At 36.5% G+C, this 15,456-nt stretch overlaps 1 long non-coding RNA gene across 1 annotated transcript in view; it reads left to right on the top strand.

Annotated features, from left to right (window-relative positions):
• The first annotated feature begins 5,685 nt into the window (after positions 1 to 5,685).
• LOC118766442 overlaps positions 5,686 to 15,456 on the top strand; it is a 21,974-nt gene continuing 12,203 nt past the window's right edge. Inside the window, exons 1-2 of the long non-coding RNA XR_005002375.1 lie at positions 5,686 to 5,710; positions 15,175 to 15,179. This is a non-coding gene — a long non-coding RNA (uncharacterized LOC118766442). The remainder of the gene's footprint in view (positions 5,711 to 15,174; positions 15,180 to 15,456) is intronic.

Raw genomic sequence — 15,456 nt, 5'->3', positions numbered from 1 at the left:
CGAATCGACTCAAGATCCTGAAGAAGAAGGAAATATGACCCTAGAAATACAGCCCGGAAAATGATGTCGACGCAGAATTTGAAATAATATGTTTGTTGAACAACTCAGAAAATCTATCATTGAAATGAAGCAAGAAGTTCTGAATGAGCTTGCAGTTGTAGGGCATACAACTATGAACGATAGGGAACCACTCCAAAAACTCTTAAATGCACACCAACATAAAACACAAATAAAAATTGGCAACTGCGTTACACAGGAAATCATACAACAACTAAAACCCGATCTTAATAAATTAAATGAAATTATTTACTCTGTCGCTAAGGTAATCGAAAGACGCTGTTTAACACCCAAAAAGCCAACAATACCAAATTCGAAAAGAAAATCAAACTGGAGGAGTAGAATTGAAACTGAAATTGAATCATTGCGAAGGGAGTAATCAATATTAACTGAGCAAATCTCTGGAAATTATGTAAGATCAAGAAAAGGCAGGAAGATTGGGAGAAAATATTGACATTCAACAGGAGAAGAACTAACGTCAGCGAAAGAAACACTTAAACAAAAAGTTCTGGCAAAAGCTCAGAGAATACGCAGATTTGAGAAAAGAATCAAATTCTACAAACAAAATAAGATGTTCAAATCCAATGCCAAATCATTTTACTGGGAAATAGGGAAAGAAAAAATAACCATTGAAAATCCACCCCTAATGGAAGAAGTTGAAAACTTTTGGAAGGGGATCTGGAGTGATGAGAAACCATACGATGAAAATGCAGAGTGGATCAATCACACCCAAGATGACTACAAAAATCTACAAGAACAGGTATGGGAAGACATCTCAATCGCCGACCTAAGGAAAGCTCGTAAGTGGAAATCCCCTGGTATTGATAGAGTACCAACTTTTTGGCTCTCATCACTCTCGTCCGCACACAAAATGTTAGTAATACTATTTAATAGTATTATTAATTACCTGGAAAAAACACCACATTGGATGGCAACTAGTATTACTTACCTCCTCCCCAGAAATAACTACACGAAAGACCCCAAAAACTATCGGCCTATAACATTTTTATCTACTACCTATAAGATTTTGACATCTATTCTAGTAGAGAAAACATATACGTTTATGGAAGAGAATAACCTCTTTCCCACTGAACAAAAAGAATGCAGACGAGGCTCATACGGATGCAAAGATCAGCTCCTGATTAATCGCATGATCCTTGAGAACTGCCATAACAAGCGCAGAAATCTCAGCTCTTCATGTGTTGATTATAAAAAAGCCTTTGACAGCATACCACATTCGTGGATTCTGAAATCGCTGGACATTCTCAAACTTTCTCCTGTGATTTCAGATGTTTTAAAGTATAATATGTCTCTATGGAACACGAAGCTCCAATTATATCATTCTAATGGAGTATTGCACTCAAACATCATTAGCATAAACTGTGGAATTTTCCAAGGTGACTCGCTTTCTCCACTAATTTTCTGCATAGCACTAATACCACTCTCAAGTGAACTGAATAGAACAGGATATGGCTACAAAATTGACAACAGGAAAATTAGCCATCTATTTTATATGGATGACTTAAAGCTAAATGGCAAAGATGATGAAGAGCTTGAAGGATTATTACATACTGTGAAAGGATTCAGTGATGATATCGGGATGGAGTTTGGCCTTGAAAAGTGTGCCAAAGCCACTTTTAAGAAAGGGAAATTGGTAAAGTCTAGTTCCATCGAATTAGATGTCGAAATAGTGATAAAGGAACTTGAGCAGGAACAAACCTATAAATACCCAGGAATAAATGAAGGCTCTGGTATCCAGCATGCAATCATGAAAGAGAAGGTTAGGAAAGAATATTATAGAAGATTTCGAGCAGTCCTGAAGTCTGAGCTGAATGCATATAATAATGTTTTAGGCATAAATTCCTTAGCAGTACCAGTTGTCCTTTATAGCTTCAATGTGCTTAACTGGAATACTAGTGATATAATGAAAATTGACAGAAAAATCCGCAAGCTACTGGCTTGTAATAAGATGCACCATCGAAAGGCAGACATGGATCGCCTTTACCTTCCCTGAGCTCAGGGAGGTCGAGGTTTGATCCAGCTTGAGCTTATATACAAAACCACCACAATCGGACTGGTCAAATACCTGGAAGCAACCAACGATTGGATGCTAAAACTTGTTGAAAAACATGAAAGACCTAAAGAACTTCCCTCTATTCTCAAAGATAGGAAAAAATTCGCTGCTGATCTCTTAGATACCCACCAGATTGATCAGGCTGAAGGAAATGCGCCAACTGCAGCTGCAAAGGAAATAAAATTAATTGCAAAGACATGAAACTTTAGCTAGCAGATGGGAACAGAAACCTCTCCATGGCAAGTATGTGGCCCGTAGCAAAAAAGCTGATGTCGTCTAGAAACACACGCACCAATGGTTACGAAGCTCAGGGATAAAAACAGAGAGTGAAGGTTTCATATTAGCTGCTCAAGACCAAAGCTTATTTACCCTGAACTACGAAGCCAATATGATGAAAAATGGAGCTGACAAAAATGCCGATTCTCTAACGATGAGATTGAAACAGTGGACCACCTAATCTCAGGGTGTAGAGTCTTAGCACCTGCAGAATATAAAGCAAGACATGACAGAGTCGGCCAGTATTTACACTGGACAATATGTCGGCATTATAAAATCAAAACCGCTGACAAATGGTATAAACATCATCCTGAAGCTGTGACTGAGGGAGAAAATGTGTCGATTCTATGGGACTTCCCCGTGCAGACCGACAGGACTATAAAAGCTAATAGACCGGATATTATTATAAAAGATCAGACAAAAAGGATTTGTTTATTAATTGACATGAGCATTCCCTATGATCACAATATAGCGGCGAAATTTGACAAGATTAGTAAATATAAAGACCTGCTAATAGAAATTGAAAAAATGTGGCATCTCAAGACGACTACAGTACCAGTGATTGTAGGATCTCTAGAAATGATAAAAAAGATACTGCAACCTATTTGAAAATGATTCCAGGCTTACCATCCCTACAGGGAGTGCAAAAAATCGTATTAACTGGAACGTATTTTATCTGTGAATTTGCGCGTGTAATCTGGGAATGCATTCAATGCCCTTCTCTGCTCTAGGTGTATGGAAAACACTCGGCGAGAAACGGAAGAAAATTTGAGGAAAGAAGGAAGAAACATAATAATAATAATAATAATAATAATAATAATAATAATAATAATAATAATAATAATAATAATAATGAGGATGATGATGAAAATATATATATATATATATATATATATTATAAATATTACCAAGATAGCGACAAAATGCAGCCGGTTGGTTGACTGAATCCTGAGAACCTTCATAACGAGACAGAAGGAAACCATGTTGGCCATCAGCCGCCTTGACTGCTGCTCTCAACTATAGTCACCCCACAGTGTAAAAGTAGCAGCGGACCTTGAAGCAATCCAGCGAAACTTCACAAAGCAAATCACCTCATAGCAATCGCTCAGCTACTGGGAAAGGCTGAAATAGCTAAGATTGAAGGTGGCAGAGATGTGCAGTAATATACATCGAGAAGGTCCTGGTGGGGTTCGTGCCAAATTTTGGCATTGAAAACTACACAAATGCCAGAAACGTTTCCAACTGCACAGTGCCAAATATCCCAACAATGCCATCGCTCTTCAGGACTAGTTACTGCAAAAGCCTGGGTTTCAAAGACCCACAGCTTTTAAATATTCTCCAAAAGAGCCTGGAGGACCTACACAAAGTAGATATAGGTGTCTTCAAAACAAAACTGGATTTCTTTCTGTCGAGAGTCCCAGACGAGCCAACTTCGCGGGAAGAGGCGCAAGTGCGGGCAGTGACATCAAACTCCTTTATTCACCAAATGCCAGAGGAGGCTCTCAATAAAAGCAGTGTAGCAAACTGACTAGGCCACCAGCATTGACATAGATTTGAGCTGAAACTTATAAATAAAAGATGTATTTATATATACAAACACATATATCCTTAACTGAAAAAAAAAGGGAATCAAGAAGGAGGGGGAGTAGATGGACATTTATTTTTGTAATCATTACCATTTTTCGATGCAGCGGAGTTATTCAGGTGAAGACCAACGGTCTTCAGCCACATAACACACCGATAAGCTGAGCGACTGCTACTGAAATCAGACTACGAAACACGGACAGGATGTTCTTGAAGCCGAGGATTTTAATATTACAGAAACAATATTTACATATCGCCTGAAGAAATGCAACTTGATCTCATAAAGCAGAGAAACAATTGCATAATCAAGTACCTGCATACCTGGAGAACTGCGTTGCGTCAAACCGTCGTAGCACTTAAAAATAATGTCCAACCGTACCTCACCATCGACACACCAACAAAAAGACAACCACACAACGCCTTGTGAGAGAGAGTGTGTGTGGAGAAAGAGTCAGCAGAAGTTCGCCATAATCTTCTGCCGGAGCACACACATCACCCGGTCTGAGATTCGAATCCGCGATCCCTCGACCGTGAGTCCGCTGCTCCAACCACAAGGCCATGTGCCTCCACATTTATATATTTATGTAGCTATAAATATATATACGCACATATACCTATTTATATATGTGTGTGTACACGTGTGTGAATCTGCGTCTGTAAAACGTTTTTCTGCACATGTGTGTGTGTGTGTGTCAGCATGAATTTCTTGGAGCCTATACACGCTTGGGGTTATACGCCGGCAAAAACGCGTGTTTCGTTATATGATAATCATTCCCACGCATGCGTACAATCGTAATCACTTACAATTTTGTGTTTGTATTTTCCTGTGATCCCTTTGTACGTATGATCAATAGTAGAATCTGTATTCCTTGGGAATAAATAGAGGCAACAGTATAGGAACAAGCTAATTCGAAACACAAATGTGGGCGCTAATTTGGTTCATTATGTTGAAGCTATTGAAATTGTTGACAGATGATAGATTTAGCTTGCTGTGTGGCAATTTATACCTATTTAGAGATCTTGGAAGAGGGAGATTAGCGAGAAACCAATTTAAGGACGCAGAAGAAATAATATGATCAATCTATCTATCTATCTATCTATCAATTTTATTTATTTATTTATTTTTTTTTTTTTCCTCTCCCCCTTTTTTTTTTTTTTTTTTTTTTTACCCCCCTTTTTTTTGTCCTCTTTCTCTCCTTTTACGATCCCTTTTGATCGAAACTCCCCCTTCCTTTTTTTTTTTTTTTTTTTTTTTTTAAACCTTCAAAAGAAAAGCTCTACCTTGTAATTTGTTCTATCTGTGTGCAGCCCTGTGTGGCTAATAAAGAAACATATCTATCTATCAATCTATCTATCTATCTATCTATCTATCTATCTATCTATCTATCTATCTATCTATCTATCTATGAATCTATCTATCTATCTATCTATCTATCTATCTATCTATCTATCAATCTATCTATCTATCTATCAATCTATCTATCTATCTATCTATCTATCTATCTATCTATCAATCAATCAATCTATCTATCTATCTATCTATCTATCTATCTATCTATCTAACTATCTATCTATCTATCTATCTATCTATCTATCTATCTATCTATCTATCTATCTATATATATATCTATCTATCTATGTGTGTATGTATGTATCTGTTCTAACCACCTATCTATCTAATATATATATATATATATATATATATGTGTGTGTGTGTGTGTGTGTGTGTGTGTGTGTGTGTGTGTTTGTCTGTGTGTGTATGTGTGTATGTGCATGTATTATATATGTATGTGTGTGCATATATATATATATATATAGTACATACACACACCACACACATATCCATGTATACATATATATTGTATATGGTGTTACGATGTCTTAGCCACATTAATTTAGCATTCTTCAATAAAAACTCACCGAGAGACAATTCGTCTATGTTCGTTCCAACATTTTATCCAATCAAGTTACATACCTCAACAGAAACGTATGTGGTCTACAGTTAATGTTAGAAATCATTATCTCTGTGGGTGAACGATGAGTGAGGCTATTAATTTGACATTAAGGTCTTGCTCTACTTCCACGTTGTGTGCTGCAATGAGTGTTTACTTCTCCTACCGTAATATCGTGGTCACTGAATGGTTATTACAACCACCCCTACACACACACGCGCACATACACACACTCATACACACACAAATCCAATCCCATTTGAAACAGATGAATTGTCCCTTTGTTTTTCTCTTGTTCAAATACACTTCTTTCTTCTCACTTTGAGATTCTATACCCACATTTAATCATTCTCTCCCAGTTTTTTCCTCTCCTTTTGTCTCTTACGATTTCATATGTAGCATCTATGTCTTTCAAAACTCATATCATTCTTTACTTTGTATCCTCAACGACAAAGAGAACAAAATAATAATATCTACTCTCTCTCCCAAACTAGGAAATTTCTTCCTAACTCCATATAACCCAAAGAAATTTTAAATATTAAACCGCTTATCTGCCATGCGATAGAACAGAAAAACAGTATAGTAGAATAAATCAATATTTATATCCTGGTTACAAAACCTCGATCTCTCGCTATTTCTGTCATATATACATGTTGCAAATACAACCTGCATGTATTGCATTTTTTTCCAAACTTATGAGAACAAAGATAGTGTAAATGACATGTCTGAAAATAAGATGTGTATACAAAGCTGATGCCAGATGTAAATTAGATATTTGTGTAGTTTTACAAAATAAAATATCAAGATATCAAATATTCCAAACTTTAATATTTATTATCTTTTGTAGTTGATTTTCCATATAGACGCGTGGATGTACGTTTACACGTCAATGTTTTCAGATTATATTCTGTAATGTTGAGTAAAGTTAGAAGTTACTGTTGTTTCTGCGGCGAGAAAGGCTTAAATTTCTGTATCACAGAACTAATTTCACTCTCCGTAAAACGTGTTGGTTGTCAGGTAAACAACCTTAAGTACTGCTCGACACGGCATGTCGTCCATGTCACAGAGACTATTCAATTCCTTATCTGCCTTTTAGCCAAGATCAAAGTGTAGTATATATATATATAATATAATATATATTATATGTATGTATATATATAATATATATATATATATCTAAAGATGTATATTTATATATATATATATCTTTATATATATATACATAGATATATATCATATATATATTATATATATATATCTATATATAATATATATATATAATATATATATACATATATATATTTTTTTTTCTCTAGTTTCAGCACAGAGCTGCGGCCATGCTGATGCACCGCGCCGTTTTATGCTACACTGTTATTGCGAAGAACCTCGTCTAATATGTGGCACTTGGTGAAGAATGGAGTTTGATATAGCTACTCTCATTTGCACCTCTTGCCGTGAGGTAGGTTCATCTGGGACTCTCGACAGGAAGATGTCCAGCTTTGATTTAAAAACCGCTACATCTACTTTGTGCAAGTTCCTCAGACTCTTTGGGAGAATATTAAAAAGCTGAGAGCCCTTGAAACCCAGGCTGTTGCAGAAGCTGGTCCTGAAACGTGATGGCATTGCTGGGATCTTCGGCACTCTGCAGTGTCGTCCCGTTCTAGCATTGGTGTATCTTACAATGCCAAAATTTGGCACAATTCCTTCCAGGATCTTCCAGACATATATTAGAACGTTGATCCTCCGTCAATACAATGTGCTCACTGTTATATCGATTAGGTCAGCTACCATGCCTGCCACTTTTTAACATATACGGCTGACCTACTTAAAAAAGCTATTGGATTTTGCTGTAGGTAACATTTGATTTAATGTAACACGCTACTTGCCAGGAAATTATTCCATAAAGCTCAGAAGTAGCAAAGTTAGTTCTTGGTTCCGAGATGAAATGGCCATTCAGTATTTCATCTTAATTTTGAATTTGAAACAGTTCTGTTGAATTACTGGGTAAATGTTCAAATCGATAATTGAAAATCTATAACTAAACTCCAGCAATAAGTATATTTAGCTATTGTAGTATATTTAGCATTGGTCAGAATACATTATTTTATGGACGTGAGTTCAATTACATATAAATATGTCTGCCAAATACAATAGCGCTACGATAGCGTTATCACTCAGAGGTGAAACGAAATTGCAGTTTGCATTTCAATATTCTTGATGTGGCACGGTACGTTGTTAGTTCCGCTCGTGTCGAACGTTATTTTTTGGAATTGTACACATAAAATTCAATAGCGTAGAGAGCATTTGAGATACTGGTACACGTAGAGAGCAACCGGCGATTGTAGCGCTGACTGAAGAGACATAACAAGGGCGAAACACCAGTGTCTTAAGGACTTGTCTCAAATTCCTTCACGTCAATGAATCGAATATGCATTAAACATTGATCGAATGGAGGCGTTGGTTTTTGAAGGTTAAATAACAGCGAATAACTACTTTCAACCCTGACGGAACGCATTACGAATGAATATAAATATCATTCTATGTGTGTGTGTGCGTGCGTGCGTTTATATAGACTCTTTTACTTGTTTCAGTCATTTGACTGCAGCCATGCTGGAGCACCGCCTTTATAGTCAAGCAAATCGACCTCAGAGCTTATTCTTTGTAAGCCTAGTACTTATTCCATTGGTCTCTCTTTGCCGAACCGCTAAGTTACAGGGACATGAACACAAGCGATGCTGGGGAGACAAACAGATACACAAATATATACACACATACTTATACTTATATATAATATATATAATGGTTGTATACTGTCAATCTAACAAGAACGTGACAGTAGTGGGTACACCACCACTGTATAGCCCTAGGAAGCATCGAACGCCTCCTGATGGCTTTGACACATTTTTCCCTGTGTCCTTATATACATATACGAAGGGGAGACAAACACCCCCGGCTGCCGAAACTTCATATAGGGAACGTGTTTCAGGATCATTGTCCTTCATCGGCCTAGAGTAGCAAACACCGGTCAACCGGTGATATTTGTCTCGACTTCGTAATTGAATATATCTATACTCAGTGAAGTCTATTCACTGATTATCAAAATAAGAAATATTGAACTTCTAAATCTCTCGTAGAGACATGTACGGTGGTGGGGCGATAGAATGGTTGTATACTGTCAATCTAACAAGAACGTGACAGTAGGGGCGTACACCTCCGCTGTATAGCCCTAGGAAGTATCGAACGCCTCCTGATGGCTTTGACACATTTTTCCCTGTGTCCTTATATACATATACGAAGGGGAGACAAACACCCCCGGCTGCCGAAACTGCATCTAGAGACACGTGTTTCAGGATCGTTGTCCTTCATATATATATATATATATTATATATATATATATATATATATATATATATTATATATATATATATATATATGACGGTCTTCTTGCAGTTCCCGTCTACCAATCCAATCACAAGGCTTTGGTCGGCCCGAGGCTATAGTTGAAGACACTTGCCCAAGGTGCCACGCAGTGGGACTGAAACCGGGACTATGTGGTTGGTAAGCAAGGTACTTACCACACACCCACTCCTTCGCCTATATATATATATATATATATATACATAATTTCGTTGGAACCCACTTATACAAACTATTTGTATGTAAATAACAACTACTATTTTGAACATATTTCTCATCTTGACTGTTATATTAAAGTCATTATCTCGAATTTTCTAAACTCCCTCAATGTATTAGTCAAAACATTGTGTTGAATACTGAATGCATCCAACTCGTCATCATATTTTCGGTAAAATATACTCAATACAAAGGCTCAATGAGAGAAGCTTTATACGAACATTCTGAAATCTTTACGATTTTTCCCTTTCTTATTTTATGTCAAGAATTCATACTGCAGAATCGTCTATTTTACATTCTATTGAAAAGAATAACTGGCAAAGTAAACGAGGTATTTCGTGCTATTTAGCTATTCGCTTTATGATACAAGTGTATGTCCCGCCAAACTCATATTATGAATCTATAAAATATCAACAATGCAAGTATTGGTGTCCATAAAATATATATTTGGACAATAATCATCCAAATAAAATATACTTAAGCCAATGTACGACATATATTACTTAGTAAGTTGGTGGTAGCAGTTTTAGTAGTAGTAGCATTAATATTAGTATTAGTAGTAATTGTTGTTGTAGTAGAAGGATTTCTGTTCGCACTTGTACATAGTTTTATGAATAGGGATTCGACTGGATATGAAGTATTTGTTATCAAACTTTCTGCAAATTTTACCTGGAATTTTATGGTGGCAGCACAAGAAGTAACAAAGCTGTAATCTGCATTTCAATATTCTTCTATGTTTCTTATTTCTAATAAAAAAAAACTATGTATGACTAGTTGTGGTTATATCGTGCTTAGTACGTTGATATACTAATGCAACTTGTAAATTTATTTGTGATGAAGGAATATTTATGAACCCACAATTGGTTCACACACACACACACGAGCGCGTGCACACACACACGAGCGCGTGCACACACACACACGAGCGCGTGCACACACACACACACACACATATATATCATATCTGACCTTCACCTACACCGTACTTCAACATATTTCTTTTCAAGAGAGAAACAGTGGATACATTGAAAAGTTTTTGAACAGAAATGTCATACATAATCAAAGATTTTATGATTCTAGATCTATGTCACTACTCTGTAGCTGCAATATTATTAATAACTTTCTCTAATAGCATTAAACTATCATTTTTCTTTATCGCCATTTGACCTCGTAGCGCTGATGGAATATCTTTACACTAAGGCTGATAGCAAATAGAACACATAAAATTTACTCTGAAATTTACTGTACGCACTTACGTATTTTCAACTAATGACAGCGATAATCTTGCGCACCTTGTACCTAAATCCACCCTGCATAACCGAGATAAACTGTCTCCAATTATGTTCTACTTCTCCTCTCACTAATACTGGTCGCTACATCTGTGCTAACTATGTATTCCCCGTTTGTTGCTTCAAACTAACAAGAGTGCCATTGTAGTTTGTGCACGGTGCATTACATGCAAACGCTGAACTACAGTGCTAATAATAATAATAATAATAATAATAATAATAATAATAATAATAATAATAATGATAACAATAATAATAATAATAATAATAATAATAATAATAATAATAACAATAATAATAATAATAATAATAATAATAATACAATTATTGTATTCAGTACTCAGGTGCACCACAACTTGTCAAAAGTGCGTATAAGCATATGCAGTAATGTACAAATGTCTGGAAAGTGAACAGTGTATGAGTCAGAAACATGCTTGTGTGTGTATGGAGGGGAGAAAATCAGGTGTAGTGTTGTTGAATCTCAGGAAGCATGGAAGTTTTGAAGGATGCAGTGTTCCGACAACTAACAACTGATGCCTGCAGTTTGTTCCATGCTTCAGCAACTCTTAGCGTGAAAAAATGTTTCCGAAAGTCATGGGAGCTGTGTTGTTTTCTAACTTTGTAAACATGTCCACGCCAAATTCTTACCTGTTTCTCTCTCTCTCTCTCTCTCTCTCTCTCTCTCTCTCTCTCTTTCCCTCTCACTGTGATCAGATTCTATTACTCAACTCTATTACACAATTCTCAAGAATTTTACTAGCTTTGCGAACCATCCACCTGTAAATCTCGCTCCAAATATCACAAAAATGATGAACATAGCAACAAATAAAAAGCTTCTCCATAACCTTCAATTTCTCTCGAATCTTCGCTCGCTTATTCTGCCGTAAGATATAACTGAGATCACCTCTCCGATATTACTCACTAACGGACCATCGTATTTGTTTGTGAAATCAAATTTGTGGACATTATCATTACAACGTACCTGAGATACAAAAGGTAAATTGTCTTCTTACCGGCTGCGTCCTTTACTCAGCTCATCGCAGATCTGATGATTCAGGTTCCTTTACTAAATTGTTGTGGTTAGTTTACTAAACTTCCTTTTATTCCTATGCTTCAATAAAACTACCTTAGTTCACTGGTAGTGAACAGCTGACACAGTAGTACACGTCCAGCGTTAGAAGCCTTGCAAAGGCAATGATAATAATAATAATAATTATGACCAAGAGATAGAGAATATAACACCAGACATAGTGTTGAGAAAGAAAGGAAATGATGTTGGGTCATAGATATAGCATGCCCAGCAGACAACGCGGTGTGCGGTAAGGAAGAAAGAAAAGTCGAGAGATATAAGAGGTTAGCTTGGGAAGTTTAGCAGTTGTGGTCGATGAAAAAGGCGATAGTAATAGCAATATCTGTCGAAGCCTTGGGAAGGGTGAGTAAAAATCTTGAGAAGTACATGGAACAAATAGGGGCCACAATAAGGCTAGAGCACTTGCAGAAAACAGCACTGATTGGAACTGCTCGAATACTCCAGGTGGTGATCGAAGAATAAGGGGTGGTACCTTTTTAGTTCACTGGTAGTGAACAGGTTACACCGTTATACATCTCCAGCGTTAGAAGCTGTACAAAGACAATAATAATAATAATAATAATAATAATAATAATAATAATAATAATAATAATAATAATAATAATAATGATGATAATAATAATAATAATAATAATAATAATAATAATAATAATAATAATAATAATAATCAGCAAACAAGCAACGCTACTGAGCAACAAAAAGAGTAATCAGCAAACAAGCAACGCTACTGAGCAACAAAAAGAGAAGTAATCAGCAAACAAGCAACGCTACTGAGCAACAAAAAGAGAACAAAAATGCTCCGCAAATATAACACCACAGAAAAAGATTTGCCGGAGATAAAAGAAAAGATGAAGCAAGATATCCTTGCTAAAGCTCAAAGGATCCGCCGGTACGAGAAACGCCAACGCTTCTTTGAACAGAACAAAAAGTTCAACTCCGACCCCAAAAAGTTCTACCAAGAACTGGGCAAAAATAAAATAGAAGTCACTGCAGCACCAACGGCAGAAGAATTGGAAGAATTCTGGGGAGAAATATGGTCGGCGAACGAACCACCAAAAAAAAGGAGTATCAAAATAACAAACTCGGCATCTGAACAAACTTGGACCCCCATAACAACTGAAGAGGTCACCCAGGCACTGCAAAGACTAAGCAACTGGAAGGCACCTGGGCATGACAAGATCCCCAACTTCTGGTTGAAATATCTAACAGGAATGCACAAAAAGCTGGCTGAAAACTTTAACAACGTACTAGCAGAGCCAGAGACAATGCCTGAATGGCTCACGAAGGGGAAAACCATCTTAATTCCCAAATCAAATGAAACAGAAAAACCAGAAAACTACAGACCAATAACCTGCCTCCCTACTATGTTCAAGGCATTTACTGCAGTGATATCACAAAGGCTGAACAAGCACCTGGACGAATACAAACTGTTCCCAGAAGAGCAGAAAGGATGCCGCAAGGGCTCATATGGCTGTAAAGATCAACTAATGATTAATAAAGCCATAACTGAAGACAGCCACAGAAAGAAGAAAGGCCTCAGTATGGCCTGGATTGACTACAAAAAGGCGTTTGATAGCATCCCCCACACATGGATCCTCGAAACACTAGCCATTAACAAAGTAGCACCAACAATCATAAAATTCATAGAGCACTCTATGAATAAATGGCAAACAGTCCTACACCTCCAAACAAAAGAGGGACTTATGAAAACCAAAGTCATCCCCATTAGAAGAGGAATATTCCAGGGAGATACGCTCTCTCCACTCCTTTTCTGCTTGGCACTGTCACCTCTATCTGATATGCTAAATAGAACTGAATGCGGATATAAATGTTACGGCAAAACGATCAGCCACCTTTTATATATGGATGACCTAAAACTATACGCTGCAAATGACAAACAGCTGGAAACACTATTAAAGACAGTTCATGGATTTACCAAAGAAATAGATATGAAATTTGGATTAGAAAAATGCGCCAAAGTAACCATGAAAAGAGGAAAACTAGTTAAGAGTAACAACATCACACTAGATGAAGCAAATGAAATAAAAGAATTAGACCATGAATTTGGATTAGAAAAATGCGCCAAAGTAACCATGAAAAGAGGAAAACTAGTTAAGAGTAACAACATCACACTAGATGAAGCAAATGAAATAAAAGAATTAGACCAAAGCCAAACTTACAAATACTTAGGAATCCATGAACTAGATAAGACACAACACACACAAATGAAAGAGAAAATAAAAAAAGAATATTATAGACGAGTTAGATCAATACTAAACACAGAGCTCAATGCTAAAAACAAGATAATAGGTATCAACACTTAAGCTGTCCCAGTTATAAGTTACAGCTACAATATCCTTAACTGGACACGAAATGAACTGACCAAAATAGACAGGAAAACAAGAAAAATAATGACAGGATCTAGGATGCATCACCCAAAATCTGACATAGAAAGACTATATATACAACGTATAGAAGGTAGTAGAGGCCTTATACAGCTGGAAAACTACTATAAAATAACCACCATAGGACTGCAAAAATATCTACTTCAGAAGGAAGGAAAACTGATCCAGATAGCGGCAAAACACGAGCAAAACAAAAAACTGCTCTCAGTATTTAAGGAAGCTGACAAATACAAACAAGAAATCATACCACCTAATAAACGTGAAGAAGAAGAAGAAGAAGATGAAGAAACAACAAAAGCTATAAAAAAAATGAAATCCAAACTAAAAATAGAACAGCAACGAACCATGATAAAACGATGGCAAGAAAAGCCCCTTCATGGTAAATACTGGACTAAACTAAACGCAAAAGAAATAGACAAAGAAAAATCCCAGCAATGGTTGAGAAGCTCAGGACTCAATGCAGAAACAGAGGGATTTTTAATTGCAGCACAAGACCAAAGCCTCCCCACCAGAAATTACCAAAAACATGTAATGAAAAGAAATATTACAAGTAACTGCAGAATATGTGGAGATGGACAAGAAACAATAAATCATATTATCTCTAGCTGCCCAGACCTGGCTAAGAAGGAATATATTCACAAACATGACAGAGTTGGAACTTACATACATTGGAAGCTATGCCAACATTATGGAATAACAACAGAAAAAAGATGGTATAGGCACACACCAGAAAATGTCACAGAAAACGAGAAAGCAACCATACTCTGGGATATGCCGATACACACAGATAGAGAAATTAAGGCCAACAGACCAGATATAGTTGTCAGAGACCATGAAGAAAAAAATGCTTTCTAATTGATGTATCAGTACCGGCAGATGACAACGTGTCTCTAAAAGAAATGGAGAAACTCTCAAAATACAAAGACCTGGAAATAGAGGTAACTAGAATGTGGAATCTGAAAACAGAAACAATTCCTATCATAGTAGGTGCATTAGGCATGATTAAAAATATTCAGACAAATACATAACAAAAACACCAGGACTTACAAACACATATAACATACAGAAAATTGCACTACTAGGCACTGCACACATC

The sequence above is a fragment of the Octopus sinensis genome, linkage group LG15 (genome assembly GCF_006345805.1).
Source record: "Octopus sinensis linkage group LG15, ASM634580v1, whole genome shotgun sequence".
In the NCBI taxonomy this organism is placed as follows: Eukaryota; Metazoa; Mollusca; class Cephalopoda; order Octopoda; family Octopodidae; genus Octopus; species Octopus sinensis.
The sequence above is the reverse complement of the archived record's forward strand: the minus strand, read 5'-3'. Positions and strand labels throughout refer to the sequence as shown.